This window comes from Pezoporus occidentalis, unplaced genomic scaffold, assembly GCF_034315485.1.
Source record: "Pezoporus occidentalis ecotype Australia unplaced genomic scaffold, CSIRO_AGI_Poc_V1 ctg92, whole genome shotgun sequence".
NCBI classification, from domain to species: Eukaryota; Metazoa; Chordata; class Aves; order Psittaciformes; family Psittacidae; genus Pezoporus; species Pezoporus occidentalis.
The window spans coordinates 121646-138918 of record NW_026916284.1 but is presented as its reverse complement, the minus strand read 5'-3'; the positions used below and the strand labels follow the sequence as shown (position 1 = coordinate 138918).

The following is a 17273-nucleotide window of genomic DNA, read 5'->3' as shown; positions in this document are numbered from 1 at the left end:
TCAGCAGGCAGCGGTGAGCAGAGACCCCAGCTTTTACCACCAAACATGCTCCAAGACACAGCCTCCCAGCCCCAGGAGCCCCTCAGTCGATGCTGAAACCGGTATCGCAATGCTTGCATAAGCCCAAGCCCAACACCAGGGTGCTGACTCGACCTCTCTGCAAGCAGGTCCTGCCAGCAGCTGGATCAACAGCCCCACAGCCAGGAAGCCGGGTGTCACCAGCCTCCTCTCTGCCCCTGAGCATCCCCCAAAGGATGTTGACAACCAAAGAAGAAGCTCCCCCATCAGAGCCAGGGAATATTTATCATGCAAGATATATATATATATACACATATATAAAATATCCTTAACTGCAAGCAAGCTCCTTCCTTTCCCCTCCCTCCCTGCTGCCAAGCAGGCCGAGCTAATCCCTCACTTTGAAGGATCAGATGGAGCGGTGTGGAGAAGGCGAGCAGGATCCGGCCCACGGAGCAAGCAGCGATGGCAGTGGCTCACCTTGCGGGAGGCAGCGCAGGCTCTCTGCCAGCAGCCAAGGCACAGAGCTCCAGGTGGGAGCAGCCGGAGGGAGGGAAGGAGCCGGGACTCATCCCCACTCCTGCCACGTGCAGCAGAACCCCACTGTTAATTTGTGATCACCTTCTGCAAACTGGGGCGATGCTGGATCAGAGCGAGAGCGCAGCCTCACTGCCAGTCCCCAGCGGTGCCCGCGGCACAGCACAGCGCTTCTGCCCCCATCACACCTGCGCCAGCACGAGCCCCTGCCCATAACCAGCCCTGGAAGTGCCCAATGGGGGCAGAGACCCCCCTCCTGAGCCTGGCTTTGTGCAGCGGGAAACCGGAGCAGTCCACAGAGGAAACCCCTCCACTAAACACGAAGACCAAGAGGAAGAGACAGTGCCCGCAGTGGGTGCGAAAGCCAGGGAGGGCGGCAGGAGCAGGTTTGCATATGTTATAATTAGGACCTGCCACATCTCCAAGCCGTTGCCTTTCTGGGAAGAGCTGGAAGGGGGTGGCTGAGCTGACAAATCCATCCTCCTCCTGCCTGATGCCAAAGTTGAAGCACGTGATGCTCTTTTTTGGGGAGCCAGCAAGCTCCTCCGCAGGGTGATGCTGGCCCCTGGAATGCGGGACTGGGCCACGGCTGCATCCAAGCTTTGGTTCCTGCTGTAAAACCCCATTGAAGCTTCACCCTCCGCTGCCCTGACACCCCGGGGTGCAGCTCAGCACCCCCAGCCCAGTGCCTGCTGCCCTCCCCAAAACGAGCTTGCCTGTGCCCCCCTCCCCCCCCCAGCCCAGGGCAGCTGGAGCACACCACTGCCTGTGGGGAGCTGGAATCCTTGGCAAAGACAGACCCCACACACACACCCACAGCCCTGCACTGCATCCCCAGGGCCCTGGGGATGACCAAGGTGGCCAAATGCAGCCAGGATCTCCACACATCCCATCCGACCGCAGCTCCCAGCTCAGGGGGGATTGTCTCACCCCAGCAGATAAATCCCTGCTTACAGGGAGCAAAGGAAATCAGCTTTTTTTTTTTCGCTTTTGGCAGTTTTCTTGGCATCTTTCCTTGCTCCTCGCTGCATTCAACAGATCGGCTCCGTTCGCTCCCTTCCCAAAGCCCTACCGGTGAGCTCCTCGGGTCACTCGAGCCATCCCCCCTCCCTGGCCAAGCCCCCAGCCACAGGTCACCCGCAGCAGCGGTGGCAGTGACTCACTCCGCAGCCTCTGTCGCAGCCGCCGCTGAGGGCAGCGGGGCTTTCCCCTCCAACACAGAGCAAAACAGCCCGGCTGGCAGAGCACGGCAAACTCATCACAGCGGGAGGAGGAAGAGGAGGAGGAGGAGGAGGAGGAAGGGCTGCGGGGCTGTGCCCCTGCAGGCGGTGGGAGAGTTCTCCGTTTTTTTTCCCACTGCTCAACTTCCCCAGCAGCTCCCGAAGCCGCACGGATCCGCGCTCCCGAGGAGCATCGCGGAGCAGGAGAGCGGCTACGGGAGGGAAACAAACCCGGGAGCTCGCGTCCGCGCACAGCGGGACCGGGGCTGCCCCCGCGGGGTCCCTGCAGCTCCGCGGAAAGCTCTCACCCCCCAGAGCCTCTCCAAGCTCAAAGGGGCAGCCCCCTCCCCACTGACCTGGGCAAAGCCCCAGCTCTCTGCCCCTGCAATGGGCTCTGCGGGCCCCGGCTGCTGCGGCGAGGCGAGGGCAGGCACCCGCCGGCTGCTCAGCCACAGCCACCGGTGTCTCCTGCCCCGAAACCCCTTCCCATCCCCGCTCAGCTCCCCCCATCCCCCGACCCCATGGGTACCTCTGGGGACAAGCTTGGGGACTGGAACAGGGCGCCTGCCCCCTTGCCCCCCACGGGGGGGTTCGCCGAGGAGCAGCCCCACAGCCACGAATAATGCCACGAGTGGGAGAGGGAGGGAGGCGGGGAGCAGCCGCGGGGAGGTAGAGAGCACCCTGGGGGGGGGGGGGAAAGAGGGCAGACGGCGGTCTGGGTCTCGCTGGGGGCTCCCCGCTGCAGCCGCGGCTGTCGCAGCCCCCCCGGAACAAGAATAAGGAAAGGCGGAAAATTTGCTGGAGCGTTGCGGGAGGGGGGGTTGGGGAAGCGGGGCCGCCCCAAAGCCCCGCCGGGAAGGCTGGGGGGGGGACCGGAGGGGGGGGACCGGAGGTCCCGGGGATGCTCCGCGCCCCTCCCGCGCCGCCCCGCACTTACCCGCGGGCAGCGCGAAGTTGGCGGCGCCGCCGACCCCGTCTCCTCCCGATCGATCTCCGGCCCCGGCGGGGCGCGGGCACCCCGGGGGGACCCTGCGGCATGCGGCGGGGGCAGGCGCGGCCCCCAGCCCCGGCCCGGGGAGCCGAGCGAGCCGCAGCCGGGCGGGACCCGCCGAGCTCCGCGCACCGCAGCCGCGGCGAGGAGGAGGAGGAGGAGGAGAAGGAGGAGGAAGAGGAGGGGGAGGAGGGCCGGGGCCGTGGAAGTTTTGCATGAAGAGGCGCTGGGAAGCCCGCCGCCGGCTTTGCCAGCCTTTTAAAGCACTAGCGCACCGCGGCGGGGAGGCTGCGGGGGACCCCCCGCACCCGAACCCGGCTTCCGGCGCGGGGAGGGGTCTACAGCCCCTCAAATCCCCCTCCGCCGGGCACAAAGGGCTGCAAAAGCCTCGGCCGTCGGGAATGGGGATGGATCTGGTTCTTCTCATGCCCTGCCGCCCCTTGGTCTTTGCATCGAGCCGTGTTTTGCTTGTGCGTGTCCTTTTATCCCTGCCCATCGCCTGCAGCCACCATCGCGGCCATGAGCACAGCAGCAGGACTGCCCGGAGTCCGGGGCCTCCAGACCCTGCGGTGTTAAACAGCTTCTCGCAGGTCACAGCCTCCAGTTTCAGCATCTGCAGGAGCACAGGCCCACAGCAGCTCTCATAGGTGCAAACCCACCAACCTGTGCCAAGGCCTGTCATCCCCGGATTCCTCTCCCCACTGTGGGAGCAGCTCCCCAAGGCAGTGACAAGGGACTCGTCACCCCAAGCCGTTGCCCTTCTCTTGTCCCATAAAATGATGCCAACATCCCACTCTGCACACGTGCTCGTGGAGCACGGCTCATGCATTGCCTCCTTGCCCTACCAAATCGCCCCCTCCCAGCCCCAGGCAGCTCCGAGGAGCCCATCGTGGTGTGTCAATTCATTAATCCAGAGCAAACACAGCCCCCTAGTAATGGCCATTGACACATTAACTGCTCCAATCCATCGCGGTAATGAATGCAAGAGAATCGGTCACGGGAGTAATTAGGGGTCAACACTCTTAGCACCCAGCCCCTAGGGACCTCAGTTCATGCACACAAAGGGAGGATTTGGCAGCAGGGAGGGCTCTCTGCACCCCCACCTGCCCCTCCGAGCACCAAAAAGCAAAGCACAGGCCTTCAAATAGACTTCTCCAGCCTCATCTTCCCGGAGAGTTGATTGGTGTTGCTTGCTTGGAATAGTTCAATTCCTGGTGCGGGCTCAGCCAGGTCCCAGGCAGGAAGGGAGCTGCTGCAGATGGCTGGGTGCTGGCAGCCCTGATGCTCAAGTTCTGTTTAGGAGGCTGGAGACAATCTGGTTTTCCAGAAGCACTCGGGAGTGCCCTGCTCCCAACACAGCTCCCTGGCCGAGCCTTTGAAGGAGCTCCGTGCTCTCCAGCAAGATGCACTCACCTGAATAGCTGGCCAGCCGCCCTCCTGCCATTAAAATAAGTGGCAATATTCCCATGGATTCAGATGCTCACGGGATCATGCCAGAGCACTGTCTCCTGCAGACAGACCAAGCTGTTGCAGTGATTTCATTTACAGTGAGAACCAGAGCAGTCCTCATTGTCATTCTGCTCCGGTGCAGCAGAGTGCAGCCCCGGAAGGGGGACAGCCCCATCCAGACCCCCAGTTGCATGCACAGTGTGCAACCCTAATCCAGGCAGGAATGGAAGCGAAAGGACCTTGGTGCTGTGGGGAGGGGACACAAGGATGAATGATGGTGACAGCCCACCTCTTAGCCTCAAGTTGTCCCACCAGGAGCAGTCTCCTGTCCCCAAGCAGGGCCCCAGGGCAGCAGCTTTCACCCAGTGTCTGCCTGCCTTGGGGGTCCATGGCTTACTTCCAAAGAGGCAAGCACTGCACTGGGAGCAGAGCAGTTGGGGGGGGGGGGGTCAAGAAGCCACATTGTCCCCACCACAGGCAGCAGCTGAAACACTGCAATGGGGCTGGAAGAGGCCCTGGGACCAAACCAAGGACACAGGTACGGGACCACCTGGTGACCCAAGGGTGCTGCTTGGACCAGCAGGGCACAGTCAAAGGCAGGAGGGGGGTCTGTGCCCATCAGTGCCCAGGACCACAGGGAGGAGAGGAGCCTATGCCACTGCTTCATGCCCCGAAGATCCTCAGGTCACACCAAACCAGGGCCGAGGGGGCTCCTGCCACCATGGGATAAACTGGTCAACAAATCCTTTTGCCAAAAGCAGCTCTCAGAGGCATCCTAAGGTCAAGAGCTCTGCTCCGGGTCAGGTGAAGCCTTGAGCTCCCAGGGGATTTCAAAGACCTGTGCTGTGCCTTCAGGGAGAAAGGAGGGCATCTCAATCACAGCTTGGGGTCTGGCAGCACAGGGGTCTGGCAGCACAGGGCAAGGCTGTGCCTGCTCTGTTTTGCTCAGGTCCTGAAGAACCGCTGGTGTAAGGTGTCTGGGCATCACCCATGTTGCTGCAGCAACCTGCTTACCTGGAGATGCTTGGTGCTCACTGGCTCCAATAGCAAATAATCACTATGCAGCCCCCCCCCACCCCAGTCTTGTGGACCAGAGTCTCAGGGATGTGAGGGATGCTCTTGCTTCTGTGCAGCACCTCCTCTTCTCCAAGCCTCATGGACCACACATCTCCCCTCCTCACACCCCTCTCCCTGCCATCAGCCAGAAGCCAAAATATCATCACAGCTCTTGTGTCACCATCCAGAGCATCAAAACCCAATTAACATTTGGAAACCTGGCTGGGGACAGTGCTGCTGAGCTTCCCCCAGTGGCTGAGCAGGATGGGTAGGGGTTAACAGGAGATACCCAGAGATACCACGAAGCAATCCATGCATGGGGTTAATGGGTTGACCCCATGAGCAGTTCAGCAAAGGTCACTGGTGCTGCAGCCTGGGCACCCAGGTCAAGAGATGATCAAATACTCCAGGAGAGTTCAATGCTGTCAGCAAATGGATGCAGCATTGTCTTCCGCAGGATCAATACAGCTTCATCAGCCTCAAGAGAAGGAACTGAACAAGGCACTGCCTGTTCCAGGGTTGGAGGTGTGCACCCCAAGCCAATTCCCAGCTCCATGTTCAACTCCATCCAGGGATTTCAGGGTGCTCCAGCCTCTCCAAGGTCCCCATCAGCGTTTCCCAAGCCTCCAGGGCTGGCAGACCCCAGCAGGATGCTCTGGTGTTCCCAGAGCCTCCTCAGCCCATGGAGACAGGCACCCCTCTGGCCATACAGCATCCAGCCTCCCACTGCCCGGGCCCCATTCCAACAAGGAAGGTCACCGTGTCCACTGCTAAAGCCACTTCCAGGGAGATTTGCCAGTTTTAATTCATTGGTTGTTTTTAATATAGGAAAACATGAAACCACATCTCATGGACTGGACTTCGCAGCTCTGCTCTGCAGAAGGACCTTGAAGTCACCACCTTCGTCTTCATGGATCAGAGACAGAGAGAGTGGGACGCATTGCCAGCGCCTGTAGTTGCCTTGGGTGTGGATTTAATTCCCTCTTGGATAGGAGGGTGGGGAAAATAAATCTTTAATTCAATGTAAAATATTAATAGAGCTGTAATGAGGTGCAATATCCACACAATTAAAAAGCCTGAGTCCCAGGAAGAGCTGTTTTCATGTGCATTTAAAACAAAGTAAGTTTGCAGGGTAAGAAGGAGAGGGGCTGGGAAGGTTTTCCTGGTTTATCTGGGAGGAAAAAAACATGGGCTCTGTCGGGTCAATGCCTCCTGCCCCGTGTTCAGTGACGGGAGGAAGCAAAAAGCTGGTTTGCAAGAAAAGAGAAGAGGAGGAGAAGGATTTAAGGGAAAAAGAATGGAAGAGGAACACACTGACACTTTTATCATGCTCCCTGGAGGCTTTTATGTCAGCAAAGGGAAGGGTTTCAGTGATGTCAGGCAGACAAGAGCCTTAAGCAAGAGGATGGGGAACAGGGAAAGCCTCTGCTGGAAGCTTGCAGGGTGATTCAGGCTGGTTATTGAGCAGGGTGACCCGGCTCAGCCCCCCGCTGCCATGTACCAGCAGAAATTGCATGAGCTGCTTGCAAAAGCCATTGAGTTATCCTGCACTGGGCAATTAGAGCCAGGGATGGGAGTTACTGAAGGAATCAACACAACTGCAAAACAAAACCAAGCAACAAAATAATTCGTCTTGCCCTCAAAAGGTACCTAAATAGCAGGCCCGAGGGAAAGAAACCACCAGAACCCAGCCTTTGATTTCGTTCTGAAAGAAAGAGACTCCTACACACAAATGGCGCATGAATATGGGTGATAGATACAGATATTTCAGAGAGCAAAAATGGTACCAACCGCACTCACACTGGATCAACAGTCACACAGCGAGTCCCTGTTTCTCTTGAGGAGTAAGGATAATGGGATGCTGAATGCCAGACCATTTAAAGTATATATAAAACTCATTATAGACTTCATGACTAACTGGATTTTGATGGAAAGAGTTGCATTTTAAAGAAAGGGGGGGGGGGGGGAAGCCCATGGGGGCTTGCAGGGAGGACTTAGCAATGAAAGAGGGATGATTTGGCTGCAGGCTGTGAGTGATGACAACTCCTCCTAGTGAGGAAGGCTGCTGCGGCCCTGCCAGCTCCCCAGCAGCCCCCCACTCGCCCTTCACCAACACTGAGAGCTCCTAAGCCCCACCAGTGGCTCCCCTGCATCCTGGAGTCCTGCCGAGCACCCACATCCCATTGATGTGGGACCTGCAGAAGAACCCCAACTGAGTCCAAGCAGCAGGACCAAGGCAGGGGGGAACTTCCCCATCCCCACGACACTGAGGGGATGGAGCAAGCACCGTTGTTTTGTGGCAATACCCATCCCTGCCAAACCTCCTCCAGCTGCCACATAGGAGCCTCTTGTCGAGGGTTTATTGCACTCTCCTGGGTGTACGCAGCCTAAAGGCTCCCCTTTGTAGCTCATTGCCTCCGTGTTTCAGGGGGACAAAGGCCTCCTGCCCGGCTGTCGCTGCTCTCTGAGCTCCGAGTCAGGCAGCACCAGAGCTCTTCTCCTCGACAACACTTCCACCTATCGGCAAGAGTGGCAGCAAGGAGAAGCCCCACAGCACCCACACGGCACCCTGAGCAGAGGCCGGCTCCCTCAGATCCAAGCTGCCGACACCATGACCTGGTACCATGAAAACCACAAGTTATTTCACCCACTACCAGTGTGGGATGCGCTGGGACATCTCCAGGCAGAACCTGTGCCTTGTCAAAGCGTGGGCATCTCTGACATCCATTTCCTCCCCTTCCTACTGGGATGCGTGGCTGAGCAAGACGCCAGCCCTCACACAGAGGCAGAGAAAACTGGAAATGGACCCAAGCTGCTCCCACCCTCCCAAGAGAGCTGATGGGTGAAAGGGAAGAGGGAAGAGGGCAGGTTTCTTGTCCCACAGGCAGCCCTCTGCAGCGGGATCCAGCCCTGGCACGAAACATCATTGATGCTTCTCTGGTTAAGGCCAAGCAGCAGCAAACACCCTGCAGCACCTTCCAGCCCCGAAACCCTTTAAACAGTCCTTAAAAACCAAATAGCCATGCCTGATTCCATGATTCTGGCAGAGCTGCTCTGTGTCAGAGCATGGGCTCACATGGGGCAGGTTCGGGGTGAGCAGCGAGAGGCTACTTTGGGCAAGAGATGACTTCCAGGGGAGTTTCACAAGGAAAAGGGGCAGACTGCTCTGTCTGCACTTCCAGGTGGATGGAGGAGAGGTTTTTCTACCCGCAGGGATCGTTGGCAGCTGGAAATGCTTTCTTTAAGAGTAAAATAAAGGATTAAAATAAGAGGGAGGAAAAGGAAGGAGAAAGCACATTTGCTGGTAAAATTAACACAGCCCATACTGCCCCTGCACCAAGAGCATCAAGGGAATAGCTTTGTGTGTTAACCCCCTTCCTCCTTCCTGACCAGCCATGCCCAGGGTACAGGACACAGGCAAGGGACCCAAGAGCAGCACATCGACATCACATTGCCAGCTCCCAGCCAGGACCAGCCACGAGCCATCAGGGAGAGACCAGCACTGGAAAGCTGCAGGATGCTGGATGAGCACTGGCATTCCCAGTGCTTCCCAGCCAGGCGTGAGGGCACACAGGGAGTGGGGAAAAGCAAGGAGAGCATGGAACAGGCCAGAGAGGCTGCATCACTTTGCTTCTTCCCACAAGTGCCTGGGGAAGCTGCAGGACCCCTCTCAAAGGCCTCCAAGCCAGCACCTGAAGGTGCCCACCCTCAAAACTGCCCCATCCACTCCACGTGCACCAACCTGCTCTGATAGAAAGCAAAATGCCCCAAATTGGGATGGATTTGCACCAAGGGCTCCTCCAGCAAGCTCTGCCTGCTGCTGCATCGGGGGGCAAGGGGCAGAGCTTCCTCCCCACCCTGGGGAAGGGATCCTGAGCAAGCGAAGCCCCATGGTACCAGGGCAGCCTCCCCCATGGAGCCGACCCCATCACAACAACACCCTTCTTCTCCTCCCAACTTTTCCATAATTCATGCAACAACCTCCTGAAAGAAATATCTTCCTTGGGCATCAAATATTCATGGGCTCATACTTTGCAAGGAAACACTGCCTTCCTTGGAGTGCAACCAAGCAGCCGGGGCTGGCACGGATTTGCCTTTGCAGGAGTAATTATGTTCTTCATCGACTGGATGCTGCAATAAGAGGGGCTGCACTAGGAAAGGCCCCCCCATCCGATATCAGCATGGGTCCCCCATGCAAGAAAGAGGCTTTTGAAAGGGGCAATTAAAGGGCTTGGGAAGAGGCGGGATGGATCCTGTACCATAAAATTGCATCCCAAAATATTCCCCATGCTCATGGCTGCATCACTTTGCACCAGCAAAGCCACCCCAGAAGGGACCAAACTCCCCCAGCATCACCCCAGATGAACAACGGAACAGCAATGGGAACAGCGCAGCCCATAGGGAGCAATGGGAACAGCGGGGCCGGGGCAAGAGGGGCTGGGGCCATCTCTCCGGTCACTGGCACATGGGGACACCCGCAGTGAAGCAGAGCCCCCAGCATGGTGACAGGGAGCTCCTTTAACCTCTCCTCCAGGACCGGCCGGGCAAGAAGCAGCACGTGTTTAATCACTCGCATCTTGCCCAGTGCAACCCGTGCTGTAATAAAGCATGGCCCAGCTCCTACACCATGGGCCAGTTAAAACCAAGCAGGCAGAGCACCTAAAACATCGCCCAAAACAAACTTTTGCCACCAACTTGCCTGCAGCAGTCAAACCTCATCATGCCAGGGCAGCACAGCTCCCTGCATCCCAGTGAGGGGTTCCAAAGGGGTGCATTGGCGATAGCAAGGTAAGGACCAACAAAGCCCCCATCCCCTGGGACAAGGAGAAGAGGGGGTGACAAAGGCAGGTGCATTCCTCAGCTCCGAGTGGGCTTGGTACTGGAGAGAAGAGAGCACCCAGAGCAAGGGATGGGGTTTCCATGGGGCTCAGCAGGGCGGGATGGTTTGTACTGAGCAAGGATCTAACGGGAGCAGCAGTGAAGGGGTCCCAAAAGAGCAGTGCCAGCCCCCGGGACCCCCAGCCTCCCGCATACCGCATCCCACACCAGCCCTGGGTCCCACATTTCGACTCAGCATCTCGCATCTCCAGGCTTCCAGTGCCTTCCTGTGGCCGCCGTCCTCACTGCAGCCATGCGGCGGGATGGATCCAGCCGTGCTGGGCTCCGTTCAGGCCAGGAGGGAAAGAGAGAAAGGCATTTGGGGCAATTCACTGTCCTAACCCATGGCAGGGGGGTTGGAACTAGATGATCTTAAGGTCCTTTCCAGCCCTAACTATTCTATGATTCTATTCTAACATCCCCTTCACACATGGCTACGGTGAGGACTGTCCTCTCCTGCCCCACATGCAAAGGGTGTTGCACAGCATGAGTACAACCGAACTCCCACCACCCTCATTCCAGACGGTGCTACACGAATCATGTCCTCAACATCTTCCCTTAAACCTTCAGGAAAAATCCCCTCTCCAGCCAATGCATCCCAAGCACTCTCCCCAAGCTTGCTGTGGAGCAGGCATCCATTAAATACATGTTTCTATTCAGTGGCAATGATTGGGTGCTGGCCTGGTTTAGGGGTGTTCTCCCCACACAGGGACCCTGGGGCCTCTCATCGGGAATGGGAACGCTGCTCCGAGTCACTCCAAGCCGCCCCCCAGCCCCCGTTGTCGTGATGCTCCACAGAGAGATGCACACGCTCCAGCACCTACATAGAGCATCAGTTGCTAAGTGAGCAATTAATCAGGCCCTGGAGCTGGCTGGGGAGGTGACAGCCTCACAGACTCCAACCGAGCTGCTCTAGGGATGGATGGAAGGGACCGGAGCACTCAAGATGCCTCAGCCCCACTGCAACAAAGTCATGAAGGCAGCAGGCACTATGTGGGAACCCCAGACCAGGCAGGGGCCACAGTGCTCCTCCCACTGCAGGTTTAGGGGCAGAAGGGTATAATGCTCAGCCCCATGGTGGCTTCCAGCCTTGTGGACACCACCCCCCCCCCCCCCAGCCCCTCACCCCTTCTCTCCATGCTCTGCTCTCTTCCAACATGTCCACACCATTTGAAAGCTGACCCGCAGCATCGCCGGGCAGCGCTCAGGCCAGGCGCCATGTAACCGGAGCCGGGAGCGAGCAGTGACCCCCCGGCCCATTATAGCCCTAATCCTCTGGCCAGGCTGGATGTCACACCCTCCCCAGGGACAGGACAGCCACAGAGCAGGGCTGTCCCCTGCTAGGGACAAACATACTGCCGCTGCGGTCCCTCGTGGGCAAAGCAATCAGTTTGTGGAGGGCTAAGCCCTGGAGCCAGGCCACCAGCATCCCCTGTCCATCCACCCTGTCCTCAGGGGACCAAGCAAGCCCCTATGGGGACTGCCAGATGCAGGCTGGGAGAAGCAGGGGCAGTTTGAGTCCCGGCCGGCATTGCCTCATCCCCAAGCCCACCCCAGAACCAACCTGCGCCCTAGAGAAGGGGGCAAAGCCTCACCATGCGGCCATGCCTGCGGGCAGGAAGAGGGCACAAAGCCCAGCGGCACAGGGTGCAGCATAGAAACCACCCAGGGCAGGCTCCTGCCCACTCTGCTTTTGAGGAGCAGGGACCAGCCCCACTTCACACCTCGTGGGCTCCCAGCTGGGCTCAATCCAGCACTCCCGCAGCTCCAGCCCCATGCCGGGTGCCGCTGACCCGGCCGGAGGGCTGGGATGAACACCGGGACACCCCTGTCCCTTTCCAGCTCCTCGTGTGCCTCAGTTTCCCCTCACTGCCTCAGGTCCCCCCTCAACCCCACCGCTCCAGGAGGATGCTCCCTTTGCTTCTTGTGCGACCAAACACAGCCGGGGGGGGCTCCGCACCCTACGGGGGAGCACGGCAGAGGGGAAAAGGCTTTGCCCCCCCCAAGCCCGCCCCGCTGCAGGAGGCCGCTCCCCGTTAGGTGGCAGCAGGGGACCGCGATGCCGCAGCCTCGCTCGCCGTCGCCCGCCCCATCAAAGGCGGGGTTTAATCCCCCACCTTGCCCGTAGAGGAGAACCCGAGTCCCGGCATCCGCAGCAGAGAGCGGGGCTGCCCCGGCTCCCTCTGTCCCACCGCAGCCCGCTTGTCCCCGTCACCTCCATGTCCCGTGTCCCCCCCCCGCTCCAGCCTCTGTGGTCACCCCCGGAGCTGGGGAGAGCGCCAGCGGCTGAGTCACCCGTGACCAGTACCTGAGTCACCGCGACGGAGGGAAGTCCCTCGGTCCTCGATGCTTTTCCAACCGGAGCTGAGTAAAAGGGAAAGTGTCAAGGAATTTGGCTGGAAAAGTGTTTTCTTGGAGCCCCGACAAGGAGCAGCCTCTCCGCGCATCCCCTTTGCCACAGTGAACTCAGGGCTACCGGCAGCAAGCGCAACCCGGAGCAAACAAGTACACGGTGCCTGTGTCCGTACACCCGCGTGGGGGGCACTGCCAGGAACACCCCTACAAAGGGAAATAGGGACACGACGTGGGGTGCCAGGGGTACCAAGAGATGCGGCTGAGAGCATCCCCTGCGGTGCTGCCCTGCGTGGGAGGATGAGCTCAGGACATGGCCCTGCACAAAGCTGGTGCCCACTGGGAACAACTTGGGATGGATGGTCTTTGCACGTAGGGCAGTGAAGCTACCGGCAGCCCAGGGAGGTTGGGGTGCTCCTTACCCAACACAAGGGGCCTGCAGACTCCAAGGGATAGAGTCCTGGACTGGGAAAGGCAGGAAAAACATGTCCCCTGTCCCTTGCACCGTGTGTCCCACACCCCCCTGCGCCACAGGTCCTCCAGCTTCCTACAACCCTCTTACAGTGCATCCCCCCAACCCCTTGCACCATGTGCCCCCCGTCCCTTGCAGCGCCTCCCTCCACTCTGCCCCTGCTGCCCCGCTGGGATGCTGCAGCCACCACCAGCCTCTCTGCTGCCCTGCTCTGTTTTGATGTGCCACTCACAGTAAAATACCTTGATTTACAGGGGAATCAGGCTCCGTGTGAGTCAGACCTAAATTCTCAAGTAATGGCCCCTTTGCATTCTCCTCCACCACGTCCCCTGTTAATGATTTACAGAGGTTCCTGCCTGGAACCTCTCTTCTTACCCCTCTTTGTTAGCCCCAGCACATGGCAGGCTGGGTGAGAGCTGCAGAGGGCTCCAGGGAGCACCCACAAGTATTTACTCACTCTCTGGCATGTGCCCTGGTTGCCTCTGAGAGCAATGGTGGGGCTAAAGCTAAAGATGAGGAGCCCCGGGCTGAAGAAGGTGCCGGATCCCCCAGCATGGGCTGGGCGCATCCATGGACACAGGGATTGGCACACGGCTCCGTTCCTGGTGGTGGTGCCCTGATTTATGCCACCCCTTTCTACCGGTGCCTGCAGCGGCCCCCCCGCAGCAGCCCCAGTCTTTGTGCTCCTGGAGGCAGCCCCGAGGAGGTTTCATGTTACTGGAAAACTGGGATGTCGGGATGCTCCTGGGGCAGCCCCGCAGACAAAAGGCCATTGTGCACCGCGGTGTGGCTGCAGCCCCAGAGCATCCCAGCTCCCAGCAGCCCACCCCGGGGGGTGGCACAGCCGGTGGCCCAGGAGCACGGGGCACCCTTCTGCGGGACACCGAGCAGCCCCCCAAAAACCGATGGGATGCTCCCCCTTGGGGTGCCTGAGCCAAAGAGCCTCCCCCATGGACCCCTTCTCTTTGGGCAGCAGCACCCAAAGCTCATCCTCGCCGTTGCAGCACATGGGAGAGGCATGCACTGGGATCAGGCCGGTGGTGCAGCCCCCGCCGCACCAAGCGGGTGCACAGGCAGGGACATGTCCCCACGGGCAGCAGCAGGTCAGGGCGTGCAGGCAGCGGGGTGCCCAGGCATGGCAGCATCGTCCCTGCCTGAGCCAGAGCCACTTTCCAGCCCCACCGGCTCATCCGGCTCTCCCTGCCCCAGCACTCCCTGACCTGCACGTTAGGTTTATGTCTGTATTTACACACATGAGGTTACACATAGTGGAGGCCTGGGCAGCACCAAGCTGGGGCAGTGAGCACATCCGAGCCCAGCTCCTGCAGGCAGGAGATTAAAAGCAAGCAAATCCCAATTTGTTGTTAAAGGAGGAGAGGGAATTAGACCTGGTTCTGGGATCAAAGGGGGTCTGAAGCCCAAGCCCCACAGTATGGAAGGCAGCAGCAGCTGAACGCCCCTGAAGCCAGGGATTTTAGGGACTGTGAACAAGAGGAAGGATGAGACAGGGACAGGTTGGTGGTCCCTCAGGGTGCCTTGTGCCTGCCCCAGCCTCTGTCCTCCCATCAGAGACGTTGTGCCCATAGGGATGGCTTCACCTCTGGCTCCCATAGCATGGCCGGACTTGTGGCCAAGTAGGCAAGCTCCCCCCTAAACCCACAGCTCCCGGAGGCAGGGGATGTGGGCCCCATCACCTCCCCATCGCAAACACAAAATGCCACATCCAGAGGGGCAGGAGGGAGGGAATGTGCCACGAGCGCCTGGCGGCACCGGGATGAGCCTTGTGACTCTCGCCCAAGGCAGCCAAGCTGTCCCAGGGGTGACTTCCCGGCAGAGCTTTCAAAACAAGGCAGCACCCCATGGGTTTGGCTTGGTCCAGGCAGATTTGGCCATTTCTCTGCAGGCACAAAGGGCACCGACTCTCTTGGTCAGCCGGGCCCCTCGACGCTGGAGGGTTGAGACAGGCGTAAGGTGTAATCTTCCCTTCCTTCTCCTCCAACTTTGCACCATAGGGACCCTTGTACACCCCCAAGCAACCCTTCTCCCCAGCACCCAGTCCCCTTGGGTATAAATGGGGGGCAGGCACTCAGCAACCCACATGCCTCGGCCTCATCCTACTCTGGAAGCAAGCAAAGAGGCCGCCAGCAACGTCTTTTCCTGGGGGTTAATCATTGATTGTGGCCAGTAATAAATATTTCAGCAGGGATTTGTGTGCAAGCTCTGAGATAACAGTAATGGGAGGAAGGATGGGTCCTGTGTGCCTGGCTTCACTGCCGCCTCTCCTGCACAGAGCTACACAAGTCCTTCTGCTTCTTGGAGGGAGAGTATTTGTTCTTGTGTGTTGGAAGCTCTTCAGGATGTGGCAAACCTCAGGAAAACCCTTCCCAAGCGCTGCGGTCTCAGGATGCTCCACACTGGAGATGTCCTCCCAGGAGGAAGAGTTCAGCCCTGCAGTGCCTTAAGAAACATGTGGCAAATGCAGTGCTCACCCTATTGCACTGGGCAAGAATTACTGAAGGCAGTTCACCATGGACCCATCTGCAGAGCTTTCTTACTTGTGCAGCCACCTCTTACCTTGCAGAGAGAAAGCAGAAATGGGTGGAAACATCGGGGACGGGGGGTGTCTCCAGTCATCCCTGCAGTGACTCGGGGGACACCAGGTCCCACAGTGCCATGAACATTGATCCTGGCCATGCTGAGCTCAGCCAGCTCCTGTGCTGGAAGAGACAGACAAGACTGAATAAGCTCAGGCCTGGGCCAGACCTTGCCACCATCCTCTTGCCCAACCTAGTGCAGCTCCTGCCCCTGAGACACCAGGAACATCCAGGAGGCAGCAGAGAGAGGAGTTCCTCTGTATAGAGGAGACAAATACGTGCTCCTCTGCCTGCATCAACCCAAGGATGCTGGAAATGAGAAAACTCAGGTTCAGAGCATGCTGAGTCCTGCCTGTGGCTTGTGCAGCAGGAGGACCCCCAACAAATGGTCCCCATGATGCAGCCCCGACCAGAGAAGTGCAGGGGGATGCTCCAAGCACCGGATGAAACATCCCCGGACAGCAAAATCACAGCAATGCTGGGTAAAGGCACCTAAGAGGGACCCAGCGCAGCCCAAGCATCAGAACAGACACTGATCATGGTGAAACGTGCTCTTGAACAAGTCGCCCCAACTCTGAGCCACATCAGTGGCATCACTGCTGTTTCCCCATCAGTGCAATGAGGGTAACAATAGAGCTACCGGATTAAGGAGGGCTCTGGAGGTGACAAACACACCCTGCTCTTCATTAGCCCACAGCAGTTACCCAACAACCTGGGCTGAGATTGTTTCCAGAGCTGCCTCAGAGGATCCAGTTTCCCCTTTCCCAGGGCCAGCAGCAGGACTTAGGCACCCGAACCCTAAACGCAGCTTTGCAGGGCTCAGTGGCAGAGCAGGATGAGGTGCCCCCCTCCCCAGGGCCACCCTCTGGTCCCCCCCACATCCCTCCCGACAAGGGCAGTCGCTCAGTGCCTGCAGCTTCGCAGAGCCCTGCTGAACTGAAGCAGCAGGGAATGATTTCAAGCACCTTCTTTTCCTGGGGAGCTGGCAGAGGTGCAGCTTTTCCCAGGCACTGGGCACCCGTTTCCCCATCAGCTCTCCTCCCAGGCCTGAAACACGAAAGAGAAATAGGGATACCCGCTAATTCACACGTGCACCCCCCATCCAGCATCACCGCGTCCTGCAAACTCAGGGCTCCTGAAAGCACCAGCATTAAGCCTGTAATTATCAGGTGATTTAGGAATTTGCCCCCGGAATAGGGCTACGGGAAAACACTGCTCTGGTGAGTGTTAAATCTGCTCAGTGGGGGAGAAGGAAGGAGCTGTTTAATCAAGTTAAAAGGACAGTTTCGGGGTGGGTCTGGGGCTGTTTGGCCACATGGGACTTCATCAATGGGGCCAGCGGGAAACAAAGCCGGGAGGGGAAACAAAGGCTCCATCTCTGTCCTCCCTCCTGCCATGGCCGGCCCCACAGGCACCTCCACCAGGGACAACCCCTGCATCGGGCTCAGTAACCATGGAAAGGGGGGAACAAATCACTTCTTGTTTCCCTGCTTCCAGACGATGTCACTTGCGGATCTCACCCTGAGCACGCACCGGGCACAGGCTTTAACTCAGGAAAACTGCAAAAACAAAAGTGAAAATGATCTTCCCGGCCTGAAGCCCTGGGACCAGCACTGGGATCTGCTGGAATTCCAGCGCCCTGCTCTGCTCCGCTCCCCACCTTGCTGCACGGGCATCGCATAGGGATTCCTTCCTGTTTAACACAGGGG

The 17273-nt window shown here is 58.7% G+C and overlaps 2 protein-coding genes across 4 annotated transcripts in view; both read right to left on the bottom strand.

Annotated features, from left to right (window-relative positions):
* The window catches only part of GRM4 (glutamate metabotropic receptor 4), a 45925-nt gene extending 43168 nt beyond the window's left edge, over window positions 1–2757 (bottom strand). The window contains exon 1 of one of the 2 annotated variants that reach the window (XM_062605503.1): window positions 2710–2757. The gene's annotated coding sequence lies outside the window, so the exon portion shown is untranslated. Of the gene's footprint in view, window positions 1–495; window positions 921–2709 lie in introns of those variants that run through there. The other variant, XM_062605502.1, reaches the window with a different exon arrangement.
* The window catches only part of LEMD2 (LEM domain nuclear envelope protein 2), a 186098-nt gene that overhangs the window by 157971 nt on the left and 10854 nt on the right, over window positions 1–17273 (bottom strand). The gene's annotated exons all lie outside the window — the stretch shown is intronic.